The 26,684-nt window shown below is 49.5% G+C and overlaps 39 non-coding genes across 39 annotated transcripts; all 39 read right to left on the bottom strand.

The window, feature by feature from the left end:
• Positions 1 to 4,130: 4,130 nt before the first annotated feature.
• Positions 4,131 to 4,204, bottom strand: Trnan-guu (transfer RNA asparagine (anticodon GUU)). The gene has a single exon. It is a non-coding gene; the product is annotated as a tRNA-Asn (tRNA).
• A 334-nt stretch (positions 4,205 to 4,538) lies between these two features.
• On the bottom strand, positions 4,539 to 4,610 carry Trnat-cgu (transfer RNA threonine (anticodon CGU)). The gene has a single exon. It is a non-coding gene; the product is annotated as a tRNA-Thr (tRNA).
• A 689-nt stretch (positions 4,611 to 5,299) lies between these two features.
• On the bottom strand, positions 5,300 to 5,373 carry Trnan-guu (transfer RNA asparagine (anticodon GUU)). The gene has a single exon. It is a non-coding gene; the product is annotated as a tRNA-Asn (tRNA).
• A 334-nt stretch (positions 5,374 to 5,707) lies between these two features.
• On the bottom strand, positions 5,708 to 5,779 carry Trnat-cgu (transfer RNA threonine (anticodon CGU)). The gene has a single exon. It is a non-coding gene; the product is annotated as a tRNA-Thr (tRNA).
• A 689-nt stretch (positions 5,780 to 6,468) lies between these two features.
• Trnan-guu (transfer RNA asparagine (anticodon GUU)) lies at positions 6,469 to 6,542 on the bottom strand. Its single transcript has one exon. It is a non-coding gene; the product is annotated as a tRNA-Asn (tRNA).
• A 334-nt stretch (positions 6,543 to 6,876) lies between these two features.
• On the bottom strand, positions 6,877 to 6,948 carry Trnat-cgu (transfer RNA threonine (anticodon CGU)). The gene has a single exon. It is a non-coding gene; the product is annotated as a tRNA-Thr (tRNA).
• A 689-nt stretch (positions 6,949 to 7,637) lies between these two features.
• Positions 7,638 to 7,711, bottom strand: Trnan-guu (transfer RNA asparagine (anticodon GUU)). The gene has a single exon. It is a non-coding gene; the product is annotated as a tRNA-Asn (tRNA).
• Positions 7,712 to 8,044: 333 nt separating this feature from the next.
• On the bottom strand, positions 8,045 to 8,116 carry Trnat-cgu (transfer RNA threonine (anticodon CGU)). The gene has a single exon. It is a non-coding gene; the product is annotated as a tRNA-Thr (tRNA).
• A 689-nt stretch (positions 8,117 to 8,805) lies between these two features.
• On the bottom strand, positions 8,806 to 8,879 carry Trnan-guu (transfer RNA asparagine (anticodon GUU)). The gene has a single exon. It is a non-coding gene; the product is annotated as a tRNA-Asn (tRNA).
• A 334-nt stretch (positions 8,880 to 9,213) lies between these two features.
• On the bottom strand, positions 9,214 to 9,285 carry Trnat-cgu (transfer RNA threonine (anticodon CGU)). The gene has a single exon. It is a non-coding gene; the product is annotated as a tRNA-Thr (tRNA).
• Positions 9,286 to 9,974: 689 nt separating this feature from the next.
• On the bottom strand, positions 9,975 to 10,048 carry Trnan-guu (transfer RNA asparagine (anticodon GUU)). The gene has a single exon. It is a non-coding gene; the product is annotated as a tRNA-Asn (tRNA).
• A 333-nt stretch (positions 10,049 to 10,381) lies between these two features.
• Positions 10,382 to 10,453, bottom strand: Trnat-cgu (transfer RNA threonine (anticodon CGU)). Its single transcript has one exon. It is a non-coding gene; the product is annotated as a tRNA-Thr (tRNA).
• A 689-nt stretch (positions 10,454 to 11,142) lies between these two features.
• Positions 11,143 to 11,216, bottom strand: Trnan-guu (transfer RNA asparagine (anticodon GUU)). The gene has a single exon. It is a non-coding gene; the product is annotated as a tRNA-Asn (tRNA).
• A 334-nt stretch (positions 11,217 to 11,550) lies between these two features.
• Positions 11,551 to 11,622, bottom strand: Trnat-cgu (transfer RNA threonine (anticodon CGU)). The gene has a single exon. It is a non-coding gene; the product is annotated as a tRNA-Thr (tRNA).
• Positions 11,623 to 12,311: 689 nt separating this feature from the next.
• Trnan-guu (transfer RNA asparagine (anticodon GUU)) lies at positions 12,312 to 12,386 on the bottom strand. The gene has a single exon. It is a non-coding gene; the product is annotated as a tRNA-Asn (tRNA).
• A 333-nt stretch (positions 12,387 to 12,719) lies between these two features.
• On the bottom strand, positions 12,720 to 12,791 carry Trnat-cgu (transfer RNA threonine (anticodon CGU)). The gene has a single exon. It is a non-coding gene; the product is annotated as a tRNA-Thr (tRNA).
• Positions 12,792 to 13,480: 689 nt separating this feature from the next.
• On the bottom strand, positions 13,481 to 13,554 carry Trnan-guu (transfer RNA asparagine (anticodon GUU)). The gene has a single exon. It is a non-coding gene; the product is annotated as a tRNA-Asn (tRNA).
• Positions 13,555 to 13,888: 334 nt separating this feature from the next.
• On the bottom strand, positions 13,889 to 13,960 carry Trnat-cgu (transfer RNA threonine (anticodon CGU)). Its single transcript has one exon. It is a non-coding gene; the product is annotated as a tRNA-Thr (tRNA).
• A 689-nt stretch (positions 13,961 to 14,649) lies between these two features.
• On the bottom strand, positions 14,650 to 14,723 carry Trnan-guu (transfer RNA asparagine (anticodon GUU)). The gene has a single exon. It is a non-coding gene; the product is annotated as a tRNA-Asn (tRNA).
• Positions 14,724 to 15,056: 333 nt separating this feature from the next.
• Positions 15,057 to 15,128, bottom strand: Trnat-cgu (transfer RNA threonine (anticodon CGU)). Its single transcript has one exon. It is a non-coding gene; the product is annotated as a tRNA-Thr (tRNA).
• A 689-nt stretch (positions 15,129 to 15,817) lies between these two features.
• On the bottom strand, positions 15,818 to 15,891 carry Trnan-guu (transfer RNA asparagine (anticodon GUU)). Its single transcript has one exon. It is a non-coding gene; the product is annotated as a tRNA-Asn (tRNA).
• Positions 15,892 to 16,224: 333 nt separating this feature from the next.
• Trnat-cgu (transfer RNA threonine (anticodon CGU)) lies at positions 16,225 to 16,296 on the bottom strand. Its single transcript has one exon. It is a non-coding gene; the product is annotated as a tRNA-Thr (tRNA).
• A 689-nt stretch (positions 16,297 to 16,985) lies between these two features.
• Positions 16,986 to 17,059, bottom strand: Trnan-guu (transfer RNA asparagine (anticodon GUU)). Its single transcript has one exon. It is a non-coding gene; the product is annotated as a tRNA-Asn (tRNA).
• A 334-nt stretch (positions 17,060 to 17,393) lies between these two features.
• Positions 17,394 to 17,465, bottom strand: Trnat-cgu (transfer RNA threonine (anticodon CGU)). Its single transcript has one exon. It is a non-coding gene; the product is annotated as a tRNA-Thr (tRNA).
• A 689-nt stretch (positions 17,466 to 18,154) lies between these two features.
• On the bottom strand, positions 18,155 to 18,228 carry Trnan-guu (transfer RNA asparagine (anticodon GUU)). The gene has a single exon. It is a non-coding gene; the product is annotated as a tRNA-Asn (tRNA).
• A 334-nt stretch (positions 18,229 to 18,562) lies between these two features.
• Positions 18,563 to 18,634, bottom strand: Trnat-cgu (transfer RNA threonine (anticodon CGU)). The gene has a single exon. It is a non-coding gene; the product is annotated as a tRNA-Thr (tRNA).
• A 689-nt stretch (positions 18,635 to 19,323) lies between these two features.
• Trnan-guu (transfer RNA asparagine (anticodon GUU)) lies at positions 19,324 to 19,397 on the bottom strand. The gene has a single exon. It is a non-coding gene; the product is annotated as a tRNA-Asn (tRNA).
• A 334-nt stretch (positions 19,398 to 19,731) lies between these two features.
• Positions 19,732 to 19,803, bottom strand: Trnat-cgu (transfer RNA threonine (anticodon CGU)). Its single transcript has one exon. It is a non-coding gene; the product is annotated as a tRNA-Thr (tRNA).
• Positions 19,804 to 20,492: 689 nt separating this feature from the next.
• On the bottom strand, positions 20,493 to 20,566 carry Trnan-guu (transfer RNA asparagine (anticodon GUU)). The gene has a single exon. It is a non-coding gene; the product is annotated as a tRNA-Asn (tRNA).
• Positions 20,567 to 20,900: 334 nt separating this feature from the next.
• Trnat-cgu (transfer RNA threonine (anticodon CGU)) lies at positions 20,901 to 20,972 on the bottom strand. The gene has a single exon. It is a non-coding gene; the product is annotated as a tRNA-Thr (tRNA).
• Positions 20,973 to 21,661: 689 nt separating this feature from the next.
• Positions 21,662 to 21,735, bottom strand: Trnan-guu (transfer RNA asparagine (anticodon GUU)). Its single transcript has one exon. It is a non-coding gene; the product is annotated as a tRNA-Asn (tRNA).
• A 334-nt stretch (positions 21,736 to 22,069) lies between these two features.
• Trnat-cgu (transfer RNA threonine (anticodon CGU)) lies at positions 22,070 to 22,141 on the bottom strand. The gene has a single exon. It is a non-coding gene; the product is annotated as a tRNA-Thr (tRNA).
• Positions 22,142 to 22,830: 689 nt separating this feature from the next.
• Positions 22,831 to 22,904, bottom strand: Trnan-guu (transfer RNA asparagine (anticodon GUU)). The gene has a single exon. It is a non-coding gene; the product is annotated as a tRNA-Asn (tRNA).
• A 334-nt stretch (positions 22,905 to 23,238) lies between these two features.
• Positions 23,239 to 23,310, bottom strand: Trnat-cgu (transfer RNA threonine (anticodon CGU)). Its single transcript has one exon. It is a non-coding gene; the product is annotated as a tRNA-Thr (tRNA).
• A 689-nt stretch (positions 23,311 to 23,999) lies between these two features.
• Positions 24,000 to 24,073, bottom strand: Trnan-guu (transfer RNA asparagine (anticodon GUU)). The gene has a single exon. It is a non-coding gene; the product is annotated as a tRNA-Asn (tRNA).
• Positions 24,074 to 24,407: 334 nt separating this feature from the next.
• Positions 24,408 to 24,479, bottom strand: Trnat-cgu (transfer RNA threonine (anticodon CGU)). Its single transcript has one exon. It is a non-coding gene; the product is annotated as a tRNA-Thr (tRNA).
• Positions 24,480 to 25,168: 689 nt separating this feature from the next.
• Trnan-guu (transfer RNA asparagine (anticodon GUU)) lies at positions 25,169 to 25,242 on the bottom strand. The gene has a single exon. It is a non-coding gene; the product is annotated as a tRNA-Asn (tRNA).
• A 334-nt stretch (positions 25,243 to 25,576) lies between these two features.
• On the bottom strand, positions 25,577 to 25,648 carry Trnat-cgu (transfer RNA threonine (anticodon CGU)). The gene has a single exon. It is a non-coding gene; the product is annotated as a tRNA-Thr (tRNA).
• Positions 25,649 to 26,337: 689 nt separating this feature from the next.
• Trnan-guu (transfer RNA asparagine (anticodon GUU)) lies at positions 26,338 to 26,411 on the bottom strand. The gene has a single exon. It is a non-coding gene; the product is annotated as a tRNA-Asn (tRNA).
• Positions 26,412 to 26,684: the final 273 nt, after the last annotated feature.

Raw genomic sequence — 26,684 nt, 5'->3', positions numbered from 1 at the left:
ATCAAACACCGGTCGGAGTCTGTTTTTTACAACCCTGGCAATAATTTTATAATCAGAGTTCATTAAGGATATCGGTCTCATTTTGTTGAGCTGTTTGACATCCGAATTGATTCCCTTAGGAAGTAAAACAGTGACACACTCTTTCATTTCGTCAGGTATGTGCCCTCCACTCAAGATTTCGTTGACGACTTGTGTGAATTTATTCCTTATAATATGCCAATATTGGGAATAAAATTCTACGGGTAAACCGTCGGGCCCAGGTGATTTTTTAACAGGTGAGCTTTTAATTACTTCGAAAATGTCTTCAGACAGGATTTCAACAGTGAGGCTCCTGTTGTGTTCTGCAGTTACTAGTTGTTCCATATCACAGTTTCGGAGCAGTTCCTGTCCATGATCTGGGTTATACTGGTGAGCACTGTACAATTGATTATAATACCTATGAGCCTCGTTTAAAATATCTTTTTGTTGAGTTAAAAGACTTTGATCTTCAGAGAGCAATGACTGAACAAAATTTCTTCGACGATTTTTTTCGTGCTGGAGTAGATGATAGAGTGAAGCGTGTTCTTCTTCCACTGTGGTTTGAACTCGTGATTTTATTGCCAGTCCTTCCAGCTGTTTGCGTTTAAGACTAAGAAGTTCGGCCTTGACCTGTTTGATACCCGTTCTGACAGCCGCGGACATTGGCATATCATAAAGGTCACGCAGACAAGTATAATAGAATTCGACAGTGCGCCGAGACCAAAGTGCCCTTTCCCTACTGTAAGAAATTAGAGTAGATCTAAGTTTCTTTTTGGCGCATAAAGTCCACCAATCTATCGTTGACCGGTATTTGTGGCTTTGTCGGAGTGAAAGTTGCCAAGAAGCTTCTAACTGCTCAGTTAGGGCGTTATCTCGAAGCATGGCGATATTTAATTTCCAAAAAGGACGGCCCCAGTATGTCTTCTGTTTAGGAAGTCCAATGCTGCACCTTAGTGCTAGATGGTCGGAAAAGAAAGTTGGTATTCGTTCGACGCCACTGATTTTGCTGGCTAAATGTGAACTGACGTATATGCGGTCGATCCGACTTTGCGCTTTAGTGCTAAAATATGTATACTGGACAGACACGGGGTATTTGACCTCCCAAGCGTCCTGCCATTTCATTGTTTTCACAAGACCATCTAGTTCTGGGGAGAAATTGAAATTTGGCGTTTGGTCTTTCCTGTGTAGGACACAATTCCAGTCACCTCCGACTATTACATCAACGGGGTTTTCCTTTAGTAAAAACACTAGATCATTTTTAAAAAAATTGGCTCGGTCTGTTCGACCACTGCTTCCCGAAGGTACATAAACATTTATAATCGTAACACCGAAAATCTTAAAACTGATTCCCCGCCCCGATTCCAACATGGTTACATCTGTTATTGCAATACCTTCCTTGACCAGGACAGCGGTGCCGCAAGCGCCTTCTGAGGCGACATTGAGAATTGCAGTAAATCCCGGAACATACAAATTTGAAAAACACACTTCTTGAAAAAGCGCAATATCGGTATCGGACTGATATATGAAGTCCCGGAGGGCAGCAATGTTAGTTGCACTCTGGATCTTGTTAATATTAACAGTCATAACGTGATACGTTTGATCCATAAGCAAGAGCTGTTATTGTTTACTGGACTTTCCGGCGATTAGGCATATGTAGGCCGAATTCACATGTCATTCGTGCGCACAAAGTGTAGTCGTGAGCTTGAGAGGTTGCGGTTAACATGCCATACCATTGTTCGCAGATACATGTGGCAGTGTTGTCTCCGTATCGTCTGCCCATTCAAAACGACTATTCTGGGGAGATTGTCTACGTTGGGAAGTAGGTACGTCCTGATGGTCTGAAAATTCGAGGCCTGGTGTTCCTTCGTCCCGGACACCGTGCTCAGGTGATGTCCGTAGATGCGATGGTATGCTACCGACCTCGGGTTCCTTCCGGCCATGGTCTTCGATCGTTGTCTGTTCCTGAATGCTCCTCAACCTATCCCGCAGAGCCGGGGCTAAGCTTTCAGCAGCCTGGTGTGCTAACCGCTTTTTGCGACGTTTCCTAGCTTTCCGAGGCGATCTTGACCGCTCTGGAGACGAATCAGGGGACTTTTCGGACGAATGCGGAGACGAAGTCGGCGATGCAAGCCGGTCTTGTGTCCTAGTCGAAGAGCCAACGCTGCTCTTTTCACCAGGCGTGGAAGAAAGGACGACCGCAGTTAGACTCGCCTCTGTCGCAGGGGGCCTGTCAGCCGCGCTGTGGGAAGCAGAACCGTAGTCATTGACTCCTTGTGTCAGTTGGATGATCGAGTGATCTATGCTCATGTCTTGCCCAACAATATTCTGAACTGGATCGTCCGTTGCCGCTACTTTCGTGGTGGTCTCGTCCTGTCGTGCGCAATCAGGCGGTTGCAGGGAGGTATCCACAGTAACCGCAGAAGGTTCTGCTCGCGAGCTACGAGAAGGCTCGGCACAGTCGTAAGGTACCTGACTGTCACTGGTGGGACACTGGGGCGCTGTATGGTTAGTCATAGCTACGGATCTACCACTGTCTATATGGTTGTTAACACTCTCGGGATGCTCGCATTGGTCCCCCAGTTCGAAAGATGTCTGCCGAGCTGATCGCAAAGGTGACGTGGCAGCAGCATACGTCATCTGCAGGTGAACTACAGGCCCTGCACCTTCGGATTCTACCCTTGGTAATTGAGGAACCCTCCGTCTACTGCACTCAGCACGCACGTGCTCTGTCGAGTTACAAATGGCACAGGTACGAGGCTGTCCATCGTAAATGATCAACGCACGGTATCCTCCAATAATTACAAAGGAAGGAATGTGCTTGAGAAGTTCCATCTTAACCTGGCGAACGCCATTCAAAACGGGAAACATGTGTGGTTCTGACCACATTTCCGCAACATTGGAAATTACTCTGCCATACGCCCCGAGAACACGATTGATTTCGACTACAGGCATTTCAAAAGGAAGCTCAAATACTCTTACTGTTCGTATTCCCATCCCAGCATAGGATACTACGACATCGCTAACTGAGCCGTCTAAGTGATTGAACTTAATAATACCTCCACATCGTTCAACAAGTGCGACACATTTAGCAGGATCTGCCAATTTCACATATGCCGAGTTAGTCACAAACGATAAATGAACTCCAACTAAATCATCTTTCGTAATTCCAACTTTTTCTGTGAGCCACAGTTTGATTTCAAAAGCTTTCGGTCGTACGAAATTTCTATCGAAAGCGAATTTAATCGTGTCTTTTCTCATCTTCATCAAACCAATACACAATTAAGTGAAGTAATGCGCTTGCGAGCCGGCCTACCTGGCTCGCAGGAAAACAGCCTTGTTGACACGAAACGTCCGCAACGGCCGCCACACGTCCGTCTCGCGCCGAAGACGAGGCGCGAATGCCTACCACTGAGCTAAGAAGGCGGCAGCTTAGCGTTTGTGAGCTATCCCCAAATTGTTACTTCATCATACTGAATCTTGCAGCCCTCGACCAGATATCGGATTTGGCACACAGCTGCTGCTGGGGGTGTCCACATTGCCGTTTTCCAAATCTCTTGAATGTTTCGCCCTTACGATCGACGACGAGCGTCGGCCCACCAAAAGTTAGCGGTCTGCACAATCCTGACCTAGTGCACAGCTTGTGGGATAGCGTGGCTCGACTGCGAAATGCGCCTTTCGGCTCCTCTCTCTGGCTACAGTGCGCTGTTGTCCACAGTGGCACTGGCGTTGCCCATGGGGCTTCATGTAAGGCGACTGCACGTCGCTCAGCCAACAGCGGCCTACTGCAGACCGACACTTAAGACACACCAAATACAAATCGACATCGAGAGACAGGCCCTGTCATATGGCACTCGCGACGTATATGCTGAAATTGAATGTAAAGAATACGTCTTTTGTAGCGGGCGTCCCTCTACTGCAGTGTCACACATGACGAATAAAAAGGAAAACAGCAGAACGTCTGTGTAGGGCCATGTTTTTACCTACAGTGTCACTTGGCTGAATGTGTATAAGGCTCTGTGGCATCACTCAAACGCAGCCAAATTGTCACACTAGCTGTGTATCTCTAACAAAGTTGACGTATGTCCTCACCTCGGTGCCGGTTAAAACGATTTCGCCCCCGGGTGGGCTCGAACCACCAACCTTTCGGTTAACAGCCGAACGCGCTAGCCGATTGCGCCACGGAGGCCTTGACTTTGGCTCCCTTGTGCTCTGTATATCAACGCAATTCGTATACCTTCTGCAGGAATCTCGCAGAATGGTAGCATTTGCTTACGCCTCTTCACATGGATAACGTGCATGCACACTGTAGCGAGGCTCGTAAACGAATGACATCGCCAAGCATGACATTATACTACAAAATGCATACAAACCAATGTTCTGCCTATGCATTCAGAAAACCTCTGAGGCCAGTAGAATACTTGTCATAGGTTGTAGAACATCCCTTTCATTCAGTGTACTGCCATGTGTTAGATGCTGCTCGAGATAGCTCCGCTCCTTGCAGGAAGGTTTAAAAAAATGAATGCCTTCTGTGAGGTTCGAACTCACGACCCCTGGTTTACGAGACCAGTGCTCTACCACTGAACTAAGAAGGCGGCAGCTTAGCGCTTGTGAGCTATCCCCAAATTGTTACTTCATCATACTGAATCTTGCAGCCCTCGACCAGATATCGGACTTGGCACACAGCTGCTGCTGGGGGTGTCCACATTGCCGTTTTCCAAATCTCTTGAATGTTTCGCCCTTACGATCGACGACGAGCGTCGGCCCACCAAAAGTTAGCGGTCTGCACAATCCTGACCTAGTGCACAGCTTGTGGGATAGCGTGGCTCGACTGCGAAATGCGCCTTTCGGCTCCTCTCTCTGGCTACAGTGCGCTGTTGTCCACAGTGGCACTGGCGTTGCCCATGGGGCTTCATGTAAGGCGACTGCACGTCGCTCAGCCAACAGCGGCCTACTGCAGACCGACACTTAAGACACACCAAATACAAATCGACATCGAGAGACAGGCCCTGTCATATGGCACTCGCGACGTATATGCTGAAATTGAATGTAAAGAATACGTCTTTTGTAGCGGGCGTCCCTCTACTGCAGTGTCACACATGACGAATAAAAAGGAAAACAGCAGAACGTCTGTGTAGGGCCATGTTTTTACCTACAGTGTCACTTGGCTGAATGTGTATAAGGCTCTGTGGCATCACTCAAACGCAGCCAAATTGTCACACTAGCTGTGTATCTCTAACAAAGTTGACGTATGTCCTCACCTCGGTGCCGGTTAAAACGATTTCGCCCCCGGGTGGGCTCGAACCACCAACCTTTCGGTTAACAGCCGAACGCGCTAGCCGATTGCGCCACGGAGGCCTTGACTTTGGCTCCCTTGTGCTCTGTATATCAACGCAATTCGTATACCTTCTGCAGGAATCTCGCAGAATGGTAGCATTTGCTTACGCCTCTTCACATGGATAACGTGCATGCACACTGTAGCGAGGCTCGTAAACGAATGACATCGCCAAGCATGACATTATACTACAAAATGCATACAAACCAATGTTCTGCCTATGCATTCAGAAAACCTCTGAGGCCAGTAGAATACTTGTCATAGGTTGTAGAACATCCCTTTCATTCAGTGTACTGCCATGTGTTAGATGCTGCTCGAGATAGCTCCGCTCCTTGCAGGAAGGTTTAAAAAAATGAATGCCTTCTGTGAGGTTCGAACTCACGACCCCTGGTTTACGAGACCAGTGCTCTACCGCTGAGCTAAGAAGGCGGCAGCTTAGCGTTTGTGAGCTACCCCCAAATTGTTACTTCATCATACTGAATCTTGCAGCCCTCGACCAGATATCGGATTTGGCACACAGCTGCTGCTGGGGGTGTCCACATTGCCGTTTTCCAAATCTCTTGAATGTTTCGCCCTTACGATCGACGACGAGCGTCGGCCCACCAAAAGTTAGCGGTCTGCACAATCCTGACCTAGTGCACAGCTTGTGGGATAGCGTGGCTCGACTGCGAAATGCGCCTTTCGGCTCCTCTCTCTGGCTACAGTGCGCTGTTGTCCACAGTGGCACTGGCGTTGCCCATGGGGCTTCATGTAAGGCGACTGCACGTCGCTCAGCCAACAGCGGCCTACTGCAGACCGACACTTAAGACACACCAAATACAAATCGACATCGAGAGACAGGCCCTGTCATATGGCACTCGCGACGTATATGCTGAAATTGAATGTAAAGAATACGTCTTTTGTAGCGGGCGTCCCTCTACTGCAGTGTCACACATGACGAATAAAAAGGAAAACAGCAGAACGTCTGTGTAGGGCCATGTTTTTACCTACAGTGTCACTTGGCTGAATGTGTATAAGGCTCTGTGGCATCACTCAAACGCAGCCAAATTGTCACACTAGCTGTGTATCTCTAACAAAGTTGACGTATGTCCTCACCTCGGTGCCGGTTAAAACGATTTCGCCCCCGGGTGGGCTCGAACCACCAACCTTTCGATTAACAGCCGAACGCGCTAGCCGATTGCGCCACGGAGGCCTTGACTTTGGCTCCCTTGTGCTCTGTATATCAACGCAATTCGTATACCTTCTGCAGGAATCTCGCAGAATGGTAGCATTTGCTTACGCCTCTTCACATGGATAACTTGCATGCACACTGTAGCGAGGCTCGTAAACGAATGACATCGCCAAGCATGACATTATACTACAAAATGCATACAAACCAATGTTCTGCCTATGCATTCAGAAAACCTCTGAGGCCAGTAGAATACTTGTCATAGGTTGTAGAACATCCCTTTCATTCAGTGTACTGCCATGTGTTAGATGCTGCTCGAGATAGCTCCGCTCCTTGCAGGAAGGTTTAAAAAAATGAATGCCTTCTGTGAGGTTCGAACTCACGACCCCTGGTTTACGAGACCAGTGCTCTACCACTGAACTAAGAAGGCGGCAGCTTAGCGTTTGTGAGCTATCCCCAAATTGTTACTTCATCATACTGAATCTTGCAGCCCTCGACCAGATATCGGACTTGGCACACAGCTGCTGCTGGGGGTGTCCACATTGCCGTTTTCCAAATCTCTTGAATGTTTCGCCCTTACGATCGACGACGAGCGTCGGCCCACCAAAAGTTAGCGGTCTGCACAATCCTGACCTAGTGCACAGCTTGTGGGATAGCGTGGCTCGACTGCGAAATGCGCCTTTCGGCTCCTCTCTCTGGCTACAGTGCGCTGTTGTCCACAGTGGCACTGGCGTTGCCCATGGGGCTTCATGTAAGGCGACTGCACGTCGCTCGGCCAACAGCGGCCTACTGCAGACCGACACTTAAGACACACCAAATACAAATCGACATCGAGAGACAGGCCCTGTCATATGGCACTCGCGACGTATATGCTGAAATTGAATGTAAAGAATACGTCTTTTGTAGCGGGCGTCCCTCTACTGCAGTGTCACACATGACGAATAAAAAGGAAAACAGCAGAACGTCTGTGTAGGGCCATGTTTTTACCTACAGTGTCACTTGGCTGAATGTGTATAAGGCTCTGTGGCATCACTCAAACGCAGCCAAATTGTCACACTAGCTGTGTATCTCTAACAAAGTTGACGTATGTCCTCACCTCGGTGCCGGTTAAAACGATTTCGCCCCCGGGTGGGCTCGAACCACCAACCTTTCGATTAACAGCCGAACGCGCTAGCCGATTGCGCCACGGAGGCCTTGACTTTGGCTCCCTTGTGCTCTGTATATCAACGCAATTCGTATACCTTCTGCAGGAATCTCGCAGAACGGTAGCATTTGCTTACGCCTCTTCACATGGATAACGTGCATGCACACTGTAGCGAGGCTCGTAAACGAATGACATCGCCAAGCATGACATTATACTACAAAATGCATACAAACCAATGTTCTGCCTATGCATTCAGAAAACCTCTGAGGCCAGTAGAATACTTGTCATAGGTTGTAGAACATCCCTTTCATTCAGTGTACTGCCATGTGTTAGATGCTGCTCGAGATAGCTCCGCTCCTTGCAGGAAGGTTTAAAAAATGAATGCCTTCTGTGAGGTTCGAACTCACGACCCCTGGTTTACGAGACCAGTGCTCTACCACTGAGCTAAGAAGGCGGCAGCTTAGCGTTTGTGAGCTACCCCCAAATTGTTACTTCATCATACTGAATCTTGCAGCCCTCGACCAGATATCGGACTTGGCACACAGCTGCTGCTGGGGGTGTCCACATTGCCGTTTTCCAAATCTCTTGAATGTTTCGCCCTTACGATCGACGACGAGCGTCGGCCCACCAAAAGTTAGCGGTCTGCACAATCCTGACCTAGTGCACAGCTTGTGGGATAGCGTGGCTCGACTGCGAAATGCGCCTTTCGGCTCCTCTCTCTGGCTACAGTGCGCTGTTGTCCACAGTGGCACTTGCGTTGCCCATGGGGCTTCATGTAAGGCGACTGCACGTCGCTCGGCCAACAGCGGCCTACTGCAGACCGACACTTAAGACACACCAAATACAAATCGACATCGAGAGACAGGCCCTGTCATATGGCACTCGCGACGTATATGCTGAAATTGAATGTAAAGAATACGTCTTTTGTAGCGGGCGTCCCTCTACTGCAGTGTCACACATGACGAATAAAAAGGAAAACAGCAGAACGTCTGTGTAGGGCCATGTTTTCACCTACAGTGTCACTTGGCTGAATGTGTATAAGGCTCTGTGGCATCACTCAAACGCAGCCAAATTGTCACACTAGCTGTGTATCTCTAACAAAGTTGACGTATGTCCTCACCTCGGTGCCGGTTAAAACGATTTCGCCCCCGGGTGGGCTCGAACCACCAACCTTTCGGTTAACAGCCGAACGCGCTAGCCGATTGCGCCACGGAGGCCTTGACTTTGGCTCCCTTGTGCTCTGTATATCAACGCAATTCGTATACCTTCTGCAGGAATCTCGCAGAATGGTAGCATTTGCTTACGCCTCTTCACATGGATAACGTGCATGCACACTGTAGCGAGGTTCGTAAACGAATGACATCGCCAAGCATGACATTATACTACAAAATGCATACAAACCAATGTTCTGCCTATGCATTCAGAAAACCTCTGAGGCCAGTAGAATACTTGTCATAGGTTGTAGAACATCCCTTTCATTCAGTGTACTGCCATGTGTTAGATGCTGCTCGAGATAGCTCCGCTCCTTGCAGGAAGGTTTAAAAAAATGAATGCCTTCTGTGAGGTTCGAACTCACGACCCCTGGTTTACGAGACCAGTGCTCTACCACTGAACTAAGAAGGCGGCAGCTTAGCGTTTGTGAGCTATCCCCAAATTGTTACTTCATCATACTGAATCTTGCAGCCCTCGACCAGATATCGGACTTGGCACACAGCTGCTGCTGGGGGTGTCCACATTGCCGTTTTCCAAATCTCTTGAATGTTTCGCCCTTACGATCGACGACGAGCGTCGGCCCACCAAAAGTTAGCGGTCTGCACAATCCTGACCTAGTGCACAGCTTGTGGGATAGCGTGGCTCGACTGCGAAATGCGCCTTTCGGCTCCTCTCTCTGGCTACAGTGCGCTGTTGTCCACAGTGGCACTGGCGTTGCCCATGGGGCTTCATGTAAGGCGACTGCACGTCGCTCGGCCAACAGCGGCCTACTGCAGACCGACACTTAAGACACACCAAATACAAATCGACATCGAGAGACAGGCCCTGTCATATGGCACTCGCGACGTATATGCTGAAATTGAATGTAAAGAATACGTCTTTTGTAGCGGGCGTCCCTCTACTGCAGTGTCACACATGACGAATAAAAAGGAAAACAGCAGAACGTCTGTGTAGGGCCATGTTTTTACCTACAGTGTCACTTGGCTGAATGTGTATAAGGCTCTGTGGCATCACTCAAACGCAGCCAAATTGTCACACTAGCTGTGTATCTCTAACAAAGTTGACGTATGTCCTCACCTCGGTGCCGGTTAAAACGATTTCGCCCCCGGGTGGGCTCGAACCACCAACCTTTCGATTAACAGCCGAACGCGCTAGCCGATTGCGCCACGGAGGCCTTGACTTTGGCTCCCTTGTGCTCTGTATATCAACGCAATTCGTATACCTTCTGCAGGAATCTCGCAGAACGGTAGCATTTGCTTACGCCTCTTCACATGGATAACGTGCATGCACACTGTAGCGAGGCTCGTAAACGAATGACATCGCCAAGCATGACATTATACTACAAAATGCATACAAACCAATGTTCTGCCTATGCATTCAGAAAACCTCTGAGGCCAGTAGAATACTTGTCACAGGTTGTAGAACATCCCTTTCATTCAGTGTACTGCCATGTGTTAGATGCTGCTCGAGATAGCTCCGCTCCTTGCAGGAAGGTTTAAAAAATGAATGCCTTCTGTGAGGTTCGAACTCACGACCCCTGGTTTACGAGACCAGTGCTCTACCACTGAGCTAAGAAGGCGGCAGCTTAGCGTTTGTGAGCTACCCCCAAATTGTTACTTCATCATACTGAATCTTGCAGCCCTCGACCAGATATCGGACTTGGCACACAGCTGCTGCTGGGGGTGTCCACATTGCCGTTTTCCAAATCTCTTGAATGTTTCGCCCTTACGATCGACGACGAGCGTCGGCCCACCAAAAGTTAGCGGTCTGCACAATCCTGACCTAGTGCACAGCTTGTGGGATAGCGTGGCTCGACTGCGAAATGCGCCTTTCGGCTCCTCTCTCTGGCTACAGTGCGCTGTTGTCCACAGTGGCACTTGCGTTGCCCATGGGGCTTCATGTAAGGCGACTGCACGTCGCTCGGCCAACAGCGGCCTACTGCAGACCGACACTTAAGACACACCAAATACAAATCGACATCGAGAGACAGGCCCTGTCATATGGCACTCGCGACGTATATGCTGAAATTGAATGTAAAGAATACGTCTTTTGTAGCGGGCGTCCCTCTACTGCAGTGTCACACATGACGAATAAAAAGGAAAACAGCAGAACGTCTGTGTAGGGCCATGTTTTCACCTACAGTGTCACTTGGCTGAATGTGTATAAGGCTCTGTGGCATCACTCAAACGCAGCCAAATTGTCACACTAGCTGTGTATCTCTAACAAAGTTGACGTATGTCCTCACCTCGGTGCCGGTTAAAACGATTTCGCCCCCGGGTGGGCTCGAACCACCAACCTTTCGGTTAACAGCCGAACGCGCTAGCCGATTGCGCCACGGAGGCCTTGACTTTGGCTCCCTTGTGCTCTGTATATCAACGCAATTCGTATACCTTCTGCAGGAATCTCGCAGAATGGTAGCATTTGCTTACGCCTCTTCACATGGATAACGTGCATGCACACTGTAGCGAGGCTCGTAAACGAATGACATCGCCAAGCATGACATTATACTACAAAATGCATACAAACCAATGTTCTGCCTATGCATTCAGAAAACCTCTGAGGCCAGTAGAATACTTGTCATAGGTTGTAGAACATCCCTTTCATTCAGTGTACTGCCATGTGTTAGATGCTGCTCGAGATAGCTCCGCTCCTTGCAGGAAGGTTTAAAAAAATGAATGCCTTCTGTGAGGTTCGAACTCACGACCCCTGGTTTACGAGACCAGTGCTCTACCGCTGAGCTAAGAAGGCGGCAGCTTAGCGTTTGTGAGCTATCCCCAAATTGTTACTTCATCATACTGAATCTTGCAGCCCTCGACCAGATATCGGACTTGGCACACAGCTGCTGCTGGGGGTGTCCACATTGCCGTTTTCCAAATCTCTTGAATGTTTCGCCCTTACGATCGACGACGAGCGTCGGCCCACCAAAAGTTAGCGGTCTGCACAATCCTGACCTAGTGCACAGCTTGTGGGATAGCGTGGCTCGACTGCGAAATGCGCCTTTCGGCTCCTCTCTCTGGCTACAGTGCGCTGTTGTCCACAGTGGCACTGGCGTTGCCCATGGGGCTTCATGTAAGGCGACTGCACGTCGCTCGGCCAACAGCGGCCTACTGCAGACCGACACTTAAGACACACCAAATACAAATCGACATCGAGAGACAGGCCCTGTCATATGGCACTCGCGACGTATATGCTGAAATTGAATGTAAAGAATACGTCTTTTGTAGCGGGCGTCCCTCTACTGCAGTGTCACACATGACGAATAAAAAGGAAAACAGCAGAACGTCTGTGTAGGGCCATGTTTTTACCTACAGTGTCACTTGGCTGAATGTGTATAAGGCTCTGTGGCATCACTCAAACGCAGCCAAATTGTCACACTAGCTGTGTATCTCTAACAAAGTTGACGTATGTCCTCACCTCGGTGCCGGTTAAAACGATTTCGACCCCGGGTGGGCTCGAACCACCAACCTTTCGGTTAACAGCCGAACGCGCTAGCCGATTGCGCCACGGAGGCCTTGACTTTGGCTCCCTTGTGCTCTGTATATCAACGCAATTCGTATACCTTCTGCAGGAATCTCGCAGAATGGTAGCATTTGCTTACGCCTCTTCACATGGATAACGTGCATGCACACTGTAGCGAGGCTCGTAAACGAATGACATCGCCAAGCATGACATTATACTACAAAATGCATACAAACCAATGTTCTGCCTATGCATTCAGAAAACCTCTGAGGCCAGTAGAATACTTGTCATAGGTTGTAGAACATCCCTTTCATTCAGTGTACTGCCATGTGTTAGATGCTGCTCGAGATAGCTCCGCTCCTTGCAGGAAGGTTTAAAAAAATGAATGCCTTCTGTGAGGTTCGAACTCACGACCCCTGGTTTACGAGACCAGTGCTCTACCACTGAGCTAAGAAGGCGGCAGCTTAGCGTTTGTGAGCTATCCCCAAATTGTTACTTCATCATACTGAATCTTGCAGCTCTCGACCAGATATCGGACTTGGCACACAGCTGCTGCTGGGGGTGTCCACATTGCCGTTTTCCAAATCTCTTGAATGTTTCGCCCTTACGATCGACGACGAGCGTCGGCCCACCAAAAGTTAGCGGTCTGCACAATCCTGACCTAGTGCACAGCTTGTGGGATAGCGTGGCTCGACTGCGAAATGCGCCTTTCGGCTCCTCTCTCTGGCTACAGTGCGCTGTTGTCCACAGTGGCACTGGCGTTGCCCATGGGGCTTCATGTAAGGCGACTGCACGTCGCTCGGCCAACAGCGGCCTACTGCAGACCGACACTTAAGACACACCAAATACAAATCGACATCGAGAGACAGGCCCTGTCATATGGCACTCGCGACGTATATGCTGAAATTGAATGTAAAGAATACGTCTTTTGTAGCGGGCGTCCCTCTACTGCAGTGTCACACATGACGAATAAAAAGGAAAACAGCAGAACGTCTGTGTAGGGCCATGTTTTTACCTACAGTGTCACTTGGCTGAATGTGTATAAGGCTCTGTGGCATCACTCAAACGCAGCCAAATTGTCACACTAGCTGTGTATCTCTAACAAAGTTGACGTATGTCCTCACCTCGGTGCCGGTTAAAACGATTTCGCCCCCGGGTGGGCTCGAACCACCAACCTTTCGGTTAACAGCCGAACGCGCTAGCCGATTGCGCCACGGAGGCCTTGACTTTGGCTCCCTTGTGCTCTGTATATCAACGCAATTCGTATACCTTCTGCAGGAATCTCGCAGAATGGTAGCATTTGCTTACGCCTCTTCACATGGATAACGTGCATGCACACTGTAGCGAGGCTCGTAAACGAATGACATCGCCAAGCATGACATTATACTACAAAATGCATACAAACCAATGTTCTGCCTATGCATTCAGAAAACCTCTGAGGCCAGTAGAATACTTGTCATAGGTTGTAGAACATCCCTTTCATTCAGTGTACTGCCATGTGTTAGATGCTGCTCGAGATAGCTCCGCTCCTTGCAGGAAGGTTTAAAAAAATGAATGCCTTCTGTGAGGTTCGAACTCACGACCCCTGGTTTACGAGACCAGTGCTCTACCGCTGAGCTAAGAAGGCGGCAGCTTAGCGTTTGTGAGCTATCCCCAAATTGTAACTTCATCATACTGAATCTTGCAGCCCTCGACCAGATATCGGACTTGGCACACAGCTGCTGCTGGGGGTGTCCACATTGTCGTTTTCCAAATCTCTTGAATGTTTCGCCCTTACGATCGACGACGAGCGTCGGCCCACCAAAAGTTAGCGGTCTGCACAATCCTGACCTAGTGCACAGCTTGTGGGATAGAGTGGCTCGACTGCGAAATGCGCCTTTCGGCTCCTCTCTCTGGCTACAGTGCGCTGTTGTCCACAGTGGCACTGGCGTTGCCCATGGGGCTTCATGTAAGGCGACTGCACGTCGCTCGGCCAACAGCGGCCTACTGCAGACCGACACTTAAGACACACCAAATACAAATCGACATCGAGAGACAGGCCCTGTCATATGGCACTCGCGACGTATATGCTGAAATTGAATGTAAAGAATACGTCTTTTGTAGCGGGCGTCCCTCTACTGCAGTGTCACACATGACGAATAAAAAGGAAAACAGCAGAACGTCTGTGTAGGGCCATGTTTTTACCTACAGTGTCACTTGGCTGAATGTGTATAAGGCTCTGTGGCATCACTCAAACGCAGCCAAATTGTCACACTAGCTGTGTATCTCTAACAAAGTTGACGTATGTCCTCACCTCGGTGCCGGTTAAAACGATTTCGCCCCCGGGTGGGCTCGAACCACCAACCTTTCGGTTAACAGCCGAACGCGCTAGCCGATTGCGCCACGGAGGCCTTGACTTTGGCTCCCTTGTGCTCTGTATATCAACGCAATTCGTATACCTTCTGCAGGAATCTCGCAGAATGGTAGCATTTGCTTACGCCTCTTCACATGGATAACGTGCATGCACACTGTAGCGAGGCTCGTAAACGAATGACATCGCCAAGCATGACATTATACTACAAAATGCATACAAACCAATGTTCTGCCTATGCATTCAGAAAACCTCTGAGGCCAGTAGAATACTTGTCATAGGTTGTAGAACATCCCTTTCATTCAGTGTACTGCCATGTGTTAGATGCTGCTCGAGATAGCTCCGCTCCTTGCAGGAAGGTTTAAAAAATGAATGCCTTCTGTGAGGTTCGAACTCACGACCCCTGGTTTACGAGACCAGTGCTCTACCACTGGGCTAAGAAGGCGGCAGCTTAGCGTTTGTGAGCTATCCCCAAATTGTTACTTCATCATACTGAATCTTGCAGCCCTCGACCAGATATCGGATTTGGCACACAGCTGCTGCTGGGGGTGTCCACATTGCCGTTTTCCAAATCTCTTGAATGTTTCGCCCTTACGATCGACGACGAGCGTCGGCCCACCAAAAGTTAGCGGTCTGCACAATCCTGACCTAGTGCACAGCTTGTGGGATAGCGTGGCTCGACTGCGAAATGCGCCTTTCGGCTCCTCTCTCTGGCTACAGTGCGCTGTTGTCCACAGTGGCACTGGCGTTGCCCATGGGGCTTCATGTAAGGCGACTGCACGTCGCTCGGCCAACAGCGGCCTACTGCAGACCGACACTTAAGACACACCAAATACAAATCGACATCGAGAGACAGGCCCTGTCATATGGCACTCGCGACGTATATGCTGAAATTGAATGTAAAGAATACGTCTTTTGTAGCGGGCGTCCCTCTACTGCAGTGTCACACATGACGAATAAAAAGGAAAACAGCAGAACGTCTGTGTAGGGCCATGTTTTTACCTACAGTGTCACTTGGCTGAATGTGTATAAGGCTCTGTGGCATCACTCAAACGCAGCCAAATTGTCACACTAGCTGTGTATCTCTAACAAAGTTGACGTATGTCCTCACCTCGGTGCCGGTTAAAACGATTTCGCCCCCGGGTGGGCTCGAACCACCAACCTTTCGGTTAACAGCCGAACGCGCTAGCCGATTGCGCCACGGAGGCCTTGACTTTGGCTCCCTTGTGCTCTGTATATCAACGCAATTCGTATACCTTCTGCAGGAATCTCGCAGAATGGTAGCATTTGCTTACGCCTCTTCACATGGATAACGTGCATGCACACTGTAGCGAGGCTCGTAAACGAATGACATCGCCAAGCATGACATTATACTACAAAATGCATACAAACCAATGTTCTGCCTATGCATTCAGAAAACCTCTGAGGCCAGTAGAATACTTGTCATAGGTTGTAGAACATCCCTTTCATTCAGTGTACTGCCATGTGTTAGATGCTGCTCGAGATAGCTCCGCTCCTTGCAGGAAGGTTTAAAAAATGAATGCCTTCTGTGAGGTTCGAACTCACGACCCCTGGTTTACGAGACCAGTGCTCTACCACTGAGCTAAGAAGGCGGCAGCTTAGCGTTTGTGAGCTATCCCCAAATTGTTACTTCATCATACTGAATCTTGCAGCCCTCGACCAGATATCGGACTTGGCACACAGCTGCTGCTGGGGGTGTCCACATTGCCGTTTTCCAAATCTCTTGAATGTTTCGCCCTTACGATCGACGACGAGCGTCGGCCCACCAAAAGTTAGCGGTCTGCACAATCCTGACCTAGTGCACAGCTTGTGGGATAGCGTGGCTCGACTGCGAAATGCGCCTTTCGGCTCCTCTCTCTGGCTACAGTGCGCTGTTGTCCACAGTGGCACTGGCGTTGCCCATGGGGCTTCATGTAAGGCGACTGCACGTCGCTCGGCCAACAGCGGCCTACTGCAGACCGACACTTAAGACACACCAAATACAAATCGACATCGAGAGACAGGCCCTGTCATATGGCACTCGCGACGTATATGCTGAAATTGAATGTAAAGAATACGTCTTTTGTAGCGGGCGTCCCTCTACTGCAGTGTCACACATGACGAATAAAAAGGAAAACAGCAGAACGTCTGTGTAGGGCCATGTTTTTACCTACAGTGTCACTTGGCTGAATGTGTATAAGGCTCTGTGGCATCACTCAAACGCAGCCAAATTGTCACACTAGCTGTGTATCTCTAACAAAGTTGACGTATGTCCTCACCTCGGTGCCGGTTAAAACGATTTCGCCCCCGGGTGGGCTCGAACCACCAACCTTTCGGTTAACAGCCGAACGCGCTAGCCGATTGCGCCACGGAGGCCTTGACTTTGGCTCCCTTGTGCTCTGTATATCAACGCAATTCGTATACCTTCTGCAGGAATCTCGCAGAATGGTAGCATTTGCTTACGCCTCTTCACATGGATAACGTGCATGCACACTGTAGCGAGGCTCGTAAACGAATGACATCGCCAAGCATGACATTATACTACAAAATGCATACAAACCAATGTTCTGCCTATGCATTCAGAAAACCTCTGAGGCCAGTAGAATACTTGTCATAGGTTGTAGAACATCCCTTTCATTCAGTGTACTGCCATGTGTTAGATGCTGCTCGAGATAGCTCCGCTCCTTGCAGGAAGGTTTAAAAAAATGAATGCCTTCTGTGAGGTTCGAACTCACGACCCCTGGTTTACGAGACCAGTGCTCTACCACTGAGCTAAGAAGGCGGCAGCTTAGCGTTTGTGAGCTATCCCCAAATTGTTACTTCATCATACTGAATCTTGCAGCCCTCGACCAGATATCGGACTTGGCACACAGCTGCTGCTGGGGGTGTCCACATTGCCGTTTTCCAAATCTCTTGAATGTTTCGCCCTTACGATCGACGACGAGCGTCGGCCCACCAAAAGTTAGCGGTCTGCACAATCCTGACCTAGTGCACAGCTTGTGGGATAGCGTGGCTCGACTGCGAAATGCGCCTTTCGGCTCCTCTCTCTGGCTACAGTGCGCTGTTGTCCACAGTGGCACTGGCGTTGCCCATGGGGCTTCATGTAAGGCGACTGCACGTCGCTCGGCCAACAGCGGCCTACTGCAGACCGACACTTAAGACACACCAAATACAAATCGACATCGAGAGACAGGCCCTGTCATATGGCACTCGCGACGTATATGCTGAAATTGAATGTAAAGAATACGTCTTTTGTAGCGGGCGTCCCTCTACTGCAGTGTCACACATGACGAATAAAAAGGAAAACAGCAGAACGTCTGTGTAGGGCCATGTTTTTACCTACAGTGTCACTTGGCTGAATGTGTATAAGGCTCTGTGGCATCACTCAAACGCAGCCAAATTGTCACACTAGCTGTGTATCTCTAACAAAGTTGACGTATGTCCTCACCTCGGTGCCGGTTAAAACGATTTCGCCCCCGGGTGGGCTCGAACCACCAACCTTTCGGTTAACAGCCGAACGCGCTTGCCGATTGCGCCACGGAGGCCTTGACTTTGGCTCCCTTGTGCTCTGTATATCAACGCAATTCGTATACCTTCTGCAGGAATCTCGCAGAATGGTAGCATTTGCTTACGCCTCTTCACATGGATAACGTGCATGCACACTGTAGCGAGGCTCGTAAACGAATGACATCGCCAAGCATGACATTATACTACAAAATGCATACAAACCAATGTTCTGCCTATGCATTCAGAAAACCTCTGAGGCCAGTAGAATACTTGTCATAGGTTGTAGAACATCCCTTTCATTCAGTGTACTGCCATGTGTTAGATGCTGCTCGAGATAGCTCCGCTCCTTGCAGGAAGGTTTAAAAAAATGAATGCCTTCTGTGAGGTTCGAACTCACGACCCCTGGTTTACGAGACCAGTGCTCTACCACTGAACTAAGAAGGCGGCAGCTTAGCGTTTGTGAGCTATCCCCAAATTGTTACTTCATCATACTGAATCTTGCAGCCCTCGACCAGATATCGGACTTGGCACACAGCTGCTGCTGGGGGTGTCCACATTGCCGTTTTCCAAATCTCTTGAATGTTTCGCCCTTACGATCGACGACGAGCGTCGGCCCACCAAAAGTTAGCGGTCTGCACAATCCTGACCTAGTGCACAGCTTGTGGGATAGCGTGGCTCGACTGCGAAATGCGCCTTTCGGCTCCTCTCTCTGGCTACAGTGCGCTGTTGTCCACAGTGGCACTGGCGTTGCCCATGGGGCTTCATGTAAGGCGACTGCACGTCGCTCGGCCAACAGCGGCCTACTGCAGACCGACACTTAAGACACACCAAATACAAATCGACATCGAGAGACAGGCCCTGTCATATGGCACTCGCGACGTATATGCTGAAATTGAATGTAAAGAATACGTCTTTTGTAGCGGGCGTCCCTCTACTGCAGTGTCACACATGACGAATAAAAAGGAAAACAGCAGAACGTCTGTGTAGGGCCATGTTTTTACCTACAGTGTCACTTGGCTGAATGTGTATAAGGCTCTGTGGCATCACTCAAACGCAGCCAAATTGTCACACTAGCTGTGTATCTCTAACAAAGTTGACGTATGTCCTCACCTCGGTGCCGGTTAAAACGATTTCGCCCCCGGGTGGGCTCGAACCACCAACCTTTCGGTTAACAGCCGAACGCGCTAGCCGATTGCGCCACGGAGGCCTTGACTTTGGTTCCCTTGTGCTCTGTATATCAACGCAATTCGTATACCTTCTGCAGGAATCTCGCAGAATGGTAGCATTTGCTTACGCCTCTTCACATGGATAACGTGCATGCACACTGTAGCGAGGCTCGTAAACGAATGACATCGCCAAGCATGACATTATACTACAAAATGCATACAAACCAATGTTCTGCCTATGCATTCAGAAAACCTCTGAGGCCAGTAGAATACTTGTCATAGGTTGTAGAACATCCCTTTCATTCAGTGTACTGCCATGTGTTAGATGCTGCTCGAGATAGCTCCGCTCCTTGCAGGAAGGTTTAAAAAAATGAATGCCTTCTGTGAGGTTCGAACTCACGACCCCTGGTTTACGAGACCAGTGCTCTACCACTGAACTAAGAAGGCGGCAGCTTAGCGTTTGTGAGCTATCCCCAAATTGTTACTTCATCATACTGAATCTTGCAGCCCTCGACCAGATATCGGACTTGGCACACAGCTGCTGCTGGGGGTGTCCACATTGCCGTTTTCCAAATCTCTTGAATGTTTCGCCCTTACGATCGACGACGAGCGTCGGCCCACCAAAAGTTAGCGGTCTGCACAATCCTGACCTAGTGCACAGCTTGTGGGATAGCGTGGCTCGACTGCGAAATGCGCCTTTCGGCTCCTCTCTCTGGCTACAGTGCGCTGTTGTCCACAGTGGCACTGGCGTTGCCCATGGGGCTTCATGTAAGGCGACTGCACGTCGCTCGGCCAACAGCGGCCTACTGCAGACCGACACTTAAGACACACCAAATACAAATCGACATCGAGAGACAGGCCCTGTCATATGGCACTCGCGACGTATATGCTGAAATTGAATGTAAAGAATACGTCTTTTGTAGCGGGCGTCCCTCTACTGCAGTGTCACACATGACGAATAAAAAGGAAAACAGCAGAACGTCTGTGTAGGGCCATGTTTTTACCTACAGTGTCACTTGGCTGAATGTGTATAAGGCTCTGTGGCATCACTCAAACGCAGCCAAATTGTCACACTAGCTGTGTATCTCTAACAAAGTTGACGTATGTCCTCACCTCGGTGCCGGTTAAAACGATTTCGCCCCCGGGTGGGCTCGAACCACCAACCTTTCGGTTAACAGCCGAACGCGCTAGCCGATTGCGCCACGGAGGCCTTGACTTTGGTTCCCTTGTGCTCTGTATATCAACGCAATTCGTATACCTTCTGCAGGAATCTCGCAGAATGGTAGCATTTGCTTACGCCTCTTCACATGGATAACGTGCATGCACACTGTAGCGAGGCTCGTAAACGAATGACATCGCCAAGCATGACATTATACTACAAAATGCATACAAACCAATGTTCTGCCTATGCATTCAGAAAACCTCTGAGGCCAGTAGAATACTTGTCATAGGTTGTAGAACATCCCTTTCATTCAGTGTACTGCCATGTGTTAGATGCTGCTCGAGATAGCTCCGCTCCTTGCAGGAAGGTTTAAAAAAATGAATGCCTTCTGTGAGGTTCGAACTCACGACCCCTGGTTTACGAGACCAGTGCTCTACCACTGAACTAAGAAGGCGGCAGCTTAGCGTTTGTGAGCTATCCCCAAATTGTTACTTCATCATACTGAATCTTGCAGCCCTCGACCAGATATCGGACTTGGCACACAGCTGCTGCTGGGGGTGTCCACATTGCCGTTTTCCAAATCTCTTGAATGTTTCGCCCTTACGATCGACGACGAGCGTCGGCCCACCAAAAGTTAGCGGTCTGCACAATCCTGACCTAGTGCACAGCTTGTGGGATAGCGTGGCTCGACTGCGAAATGCGCCTTTCGGCTCCTCTCTCTGGCTACAGTGCGCTGTTGTCCACAGTGGCACTGGCGTTGCCCATGGGGCTTCATGTAAGGCGACTGCACGTCGCTCGGCCAACAGCGGCCTACTGCAGACCGACACTTAAGACACACCAAATACAAATCGACATCGAGAGACAGGCCCTGTCATATGGCACTCGCGACGTATATGCTGAAATTGAATGTAAAGAATACGTCTTTTGTAGCGGGCGTCCCTCTACTGCAGTGTCACACATGACGAATAAAAAGGAAAACAGCAGAACGTCTGTGTAGGGCCATGTTTTTACCTACAGTGTCACTTGGCTGAATGTGTATAAGGCTCTGTGGCATCACTCAAACGCAGCCAAATTGTCACACTAGCTGTGTATCTCTAACAAAGTTGACGTATGTCCTCACCTCGGTGCCGGTTAAAACGATTTCGCCCCCGGGTGGGCTCGAACCACCAACCTTTCGGTTAACAGCCGAACGCGCTAGCCGATTGCGCCACGGAGGCCTTGACTTTGGCTCCCTTGTGCTCTGTATATCAACGCAATTCGTATACCTTCTGCAGGAATCTCGCAGAATGGTAGCATTTGCTTACGCCTCTTCACATGGATAACGTGCATGCACACTGTAGCGAGGCTCGTAAACGAATGACATCGCCAAGCATGACATTATACTACAAAATGCATACAAACCAATGTTCTGCCTATGCATTCAGAAAACCTCTGAGGCCAGTAGAATACTTGTCATAGGTTGTAGAACATCCCTTTCATTCAGTGTACTGCCATGTGTTAGATGCTGCTCGAGATAGCTCCGCTCCTTGCAGGAAGGTTTAAAAAAATGAATGCCTTCTGTGAGGTTCGAACTCACGACCCCTGGTTTACGAGACCAGTGCTCTACCACTGAACTAAGAAGGCGGCAGCTTAGCGTTTGTGAGCTATCCCCAAATTGTTACTTCATCATACTGAATCTTGCAGCCCTCGACCAGATATCGGACTTGGCACACAGCTGCTGCTGGGGGTGTCCACATTGCCGTTTTCCAAATCTCTTGAATGTTTCGCCCTTACGATCGACGACGAGCGTCGGCCCACCAAAAGTTAGCGGTCTGCACAATCCTGACCTAGTGCACAGCTTGTGGGATAGCGTGGCTCGACTGCGAAATGCGCCTTTCGGCTCCTCTCTCTGGCTACAGTGCGCTGTTGTCCACAGTGGCACTGGCGTTGCCCATGGGGCTTCATGTAAGGCGACTGCACGTCGCTCGGCCAACAGCGGCCTACTGCAGACCGACACTTAAGACACACCAAATACAAATCGACATCGAGAGACAGGCCCTGTCATATGGCACTCGCGACGTATATGCTGAAATTGAATGTAAAGAATACGTCTTTTGTAGCGGGCGTCCCTCTACTGCAGTGTCACACATGACGAATAAAAAGGAAAACAGCAGAACGTCTGTGTAGGGCCATGTTTTTACCTACAGTGTCACTTGGCTGAATGTGTATAAGGCTCTGTGGCATCACTCAAACGCAGCCAAATTGTCACACTAGCTGTGTATCTCTAACAAAGTTGACGTATGTCCTCACCTCGGTGCCGGTTAAAACGATTTCGCCCCCGGGTGGGCTCGAACCACCAACCTTTCGGTTAACAGCCGAACGCGCTAGCCGATTGCGCCACGGAGGCCTTGACTTTGGCTCCCTTGTGCTCTGTATATCAACGCAATTCGTATACCTTCTGCAGGAATCTCGCAGAATGGTAGCATTTGCTTACGCCTCTTCACATGGATAACGTGCATGCACACTGTAGCGAGGCTCGTAAACGAATGACATCGCCAAGCATGACATTATACTACAAAATGCATACAAACCAATGTTCTGCCTATGCATTCAGAAAACCTCTGAGGCCAGTAGAATACTTGTCACAGGTTGTAGAACATCCCTTTCATTCAGTGTACTGCCATGTGTTAGATGCTGCTCGAGATAGCTCCGCTCCTTGCAGGAAGGTTTAAAAAAATGAATGCCTTCTGTGAGGTTCGAACTCACGACCCCTGGTTTACGAGACCAGTGCTCTACCACTGAACTAAGAAGGCGGCAGCTTAGCGTTTGTGAGCTATCCCCAAATTGTTACTTCATCATACTGAATCTTGCAGCCCTCGACCAGATATCGGACTTGGCACACAGCTGCTGCTGGGGGTGTCCACATTGCCGTTTTCCAAATCTCTTGAATGTTTCGCCCTTACGATCGACGACGAGCGTCGGCCCACCAAAAGTTAGCGGTCTGCACAATCCTGACCTAGTGCACAGCTTGTGGGATAGCGTGGCTCGACTGCGAAATGCGCCTTTCGGCTCCTCTCTCTGGCTACAGTGCGCTGTTGTCCACAGTGGCACTGGCGTTGCCCATGGGGCTTCATGTAAGGCGACTGCACGTCGCTCGGCCAACAGCGGCCTACTGCAGACCGACACTTAAGACACACCAAATACAAATCGACATCGAGAGACAGGCCCTGTCATATGGCACTCGCGACGTATATGCTGAAATTGAATGTAAAGAATACGTCTTTTGTAGCGGGCGTCCCTCTACTGCAGTGTCACACATGACGAATAAAAAGGAAAACAGCAGAACGTCTGTGTAGGGCCATGTTTTTACCTACAGTGTCACTTGGCTGAATGTGTATAAGGCTCTGTGGCATCACTCAAACGCAGCCAAATTGTCACACTAGCTGTGTATCTCTAACAAAGTTGACGTATGTCCTCACCTCGGTGCCGGTTAAAACGATTTCGCCCCCGGGTGGGCTCGAACCACCAACCTTTCGGTTAACAGCCGAACGCGCTAGCCGATTGCGCCACGGAGGCCTTGACTTTGGTTCCCTTGTGCTCTGTATATCAACGCAATTCGTATACCTTCTGCAGGAATCTCGCAGAATGGTAGCATTTGCTTACGCCTCTTCACATGGATAACGTGCATGCACACTGTAGCGAGGCTCGTAAACGAATGACATCGCCAAGCATGACATTATACTACAAAATGCATACAAACCAATGTTCTGCCTATGCATTCAGAAAACCTCTGAGGCCAGTAGAATACTTGTCATAGGTTGTAGAACATCCCTTTCATTCAGTGTACTGCCATGTGTTAGATGCTGCTCGAGATAGCTCCGCTCCTTGCAGGAAGGTTTAAAAAAATGAATGCCTTCTGTGAGGTTCGAACTCACGACCCCTGGTTTACGAGACCAGTGCTCTACCACTGAACTAAGAAGGCGGCAGCTTAGCGTTTGTGAGCTATCCCCAAATTGTTACTTCATCATACTGAATCTTGCAGCCCTCGACCAGATATCGGACTTGGCACACAGCTGCTGCTGGGGGTGTCCACATTGCCGTTTTCCAAATCTCTTGAATGTTTCGCCCTTACGATCGACGACGAGCGTCGGCCCACCAAAAGTTAGCGGTCTGCACAATCCTGACCTAGTGCACAGCTTGTGGGATAGCGTGGCTCGACTGCGAAATGCGCCTTTCGGCTCCTCTCTCTGGCTACAGTGCGCTGTTGTCCACAGTGGCACTGGCGTTGCCCATGGGGCTTCATGTAAGGCGACTGCACGTCGCTCGGCCAACAGCGGCCTACTGCAGACCGACACTTAAGACACACCAAATACAAATCGACATCGAGAGACAGGCCCTGTCATATGGCACTCGCGACGTATATGCTGAAATTGAATGTAAAGAATACGTCTTTTGTAGCGGGCGTCCCTCTACTGCAGTGTCACACATGACGAATAAAAAGGAAAACAGCAGAACGTCTGTGTAGGGCCATGTTTTTACCTACAGTGTCACTTGGCTGAATGTGTATAAGGCTCTGTGGCATCACTCAAACGCAGCCAAATTGTCACACTAGCTGTGTATCTCTAACAAAGTTGACGTATGTCCTCACCTCGGTGCCGGTTAAAACGATTTCGCCCCCGGGTGGGCTCGAACCACCAACCTTTCGGTTAACAGCCGAACGCGCTAGCCGATTGCGCCACGGAGGCCTTGACTTTGGTTCCCTTGTGCTCTGTATATCAACGCAATTCGCATACCTTCTGCAGGAATCTCGCAGAATGGTAGCATTTGCTTACGCCTCTTCACATGGATAACGTGCATGCACACTGTAGCGAGGCTCGTAAACGAATGACATCGCCAAGCATGACATTATACTACAAAATGCATACAAACCAATGTTCTGCCTATGCATTCAGAAAACCTCTGAGGCCAGTAGAATACTTGTCATAGGTTGTAGAACATCCCTTTCATTCAGTGTACTGCCATGTGTTAGATGCTGCTCGAGATAGCTCCGCTCCTTGCAGGAAGGTTTAAAAAAATGAATGCCTTCTGTGAGGTTCGAACTCACGACCCCTGGTTTACGAGACCAGTGCTCTACCACTGCACTAAGAAGGCGGCAGCTTAGCGTTTGTGAGCTATCCCCAAATTGTTACTTCATCATACTGAATCTTGCAGCCCTCGACCAGATATCGGACTTGGCACACAGCTGCTGCTGGGGGTGTCCACATTGCCGTTTTCCAAATCTCTTGAATGTTTCGCCCTTACGATCGACGACGAGCGTCGGCCCACCAAAAGTTAGCGGTCTGCACAATCCTGACCTAGTGCACAGCTTGTGGGATAGCGTGGCTCGACTGCGAAATGCGCCTTTCGGCTCCTCTCTCTGGCTACAGTGCGCTGTTGTCCACAGTGGCACTGGCGTTGCCCATGGGGCTTCATGTAAGGCGACTGCACGTCGCTCGGCCAACAGCGGCCTACTGCAGACCGACACTTAAGACACACCAAATACAAATCGACATCGAGAGACAGGCCCTGTCATATGGCACTCGCGACGTATATGCTGAAATTGAATGTAAAGAATACGTCTTTTGTAGCGGGCGTCCCTCTACTGCAGTGTCACACATGACGAATAAAAAGGAAAACAGCAGAACGTCTGTGTAGGGCCATGTTTTTACCTACAGTGTCACTTGGCTGAATGTGTATAAGGCTCTGTGGCATCACTCAAACGCAGCCAAATTGTCACACTAGCTGTGTATCTCTAACAAAGTTGACGTATGTCCTCACCTCGGTGCCGGTTAAAACGATTTCGCCCCCGGGTGGGCTCGAACCACCAACCTTTCGGTTAACAGCCGAACGCGCTAGCCGATTGCGCCACGGAGGCCTTGACTTTGGTTCCCTTGTGCTCTATATATCAACGCAATTCGTATACCTTCTGCAGGAATCTCGCAGAATGGTAGCATTTGCTTACGCCTCTTCACATGGATAACGTGCATGCACACTGTAGCGAGGCTCGTAAACGAATGACATCGCCAAGCATGACATTATACTACAAAATGCATACAAACCAATGTTCTGCCTATGCATTCAGAAAACCTCTGAGGCCAGTAGAATACTTGTCATAGGTTGTAGAACATCCCTTTCATTCAGTGTACTG

Source organism: Schistocerca serialis, chromosome 6 (assembly GCF_023864345.2).
Source record: "Schistocerca serialis cubense isolate TAMUIC-IGC-003099 chromosome 6, iqSchSeri2.2, whole genome shotgun sequence".
In the NCBI taxonomy this organism is placed as follows: Eukaryota; Metazoa; Arthropoda; class Insecta; order Orthoptera; family Acrididae; genus Schistocerca; species Schistocerca serialis.
Note: the sequence above shows the minus strand (reverse complement) of the source record. Positions and strands in the feature narration are given on the sequence as shown.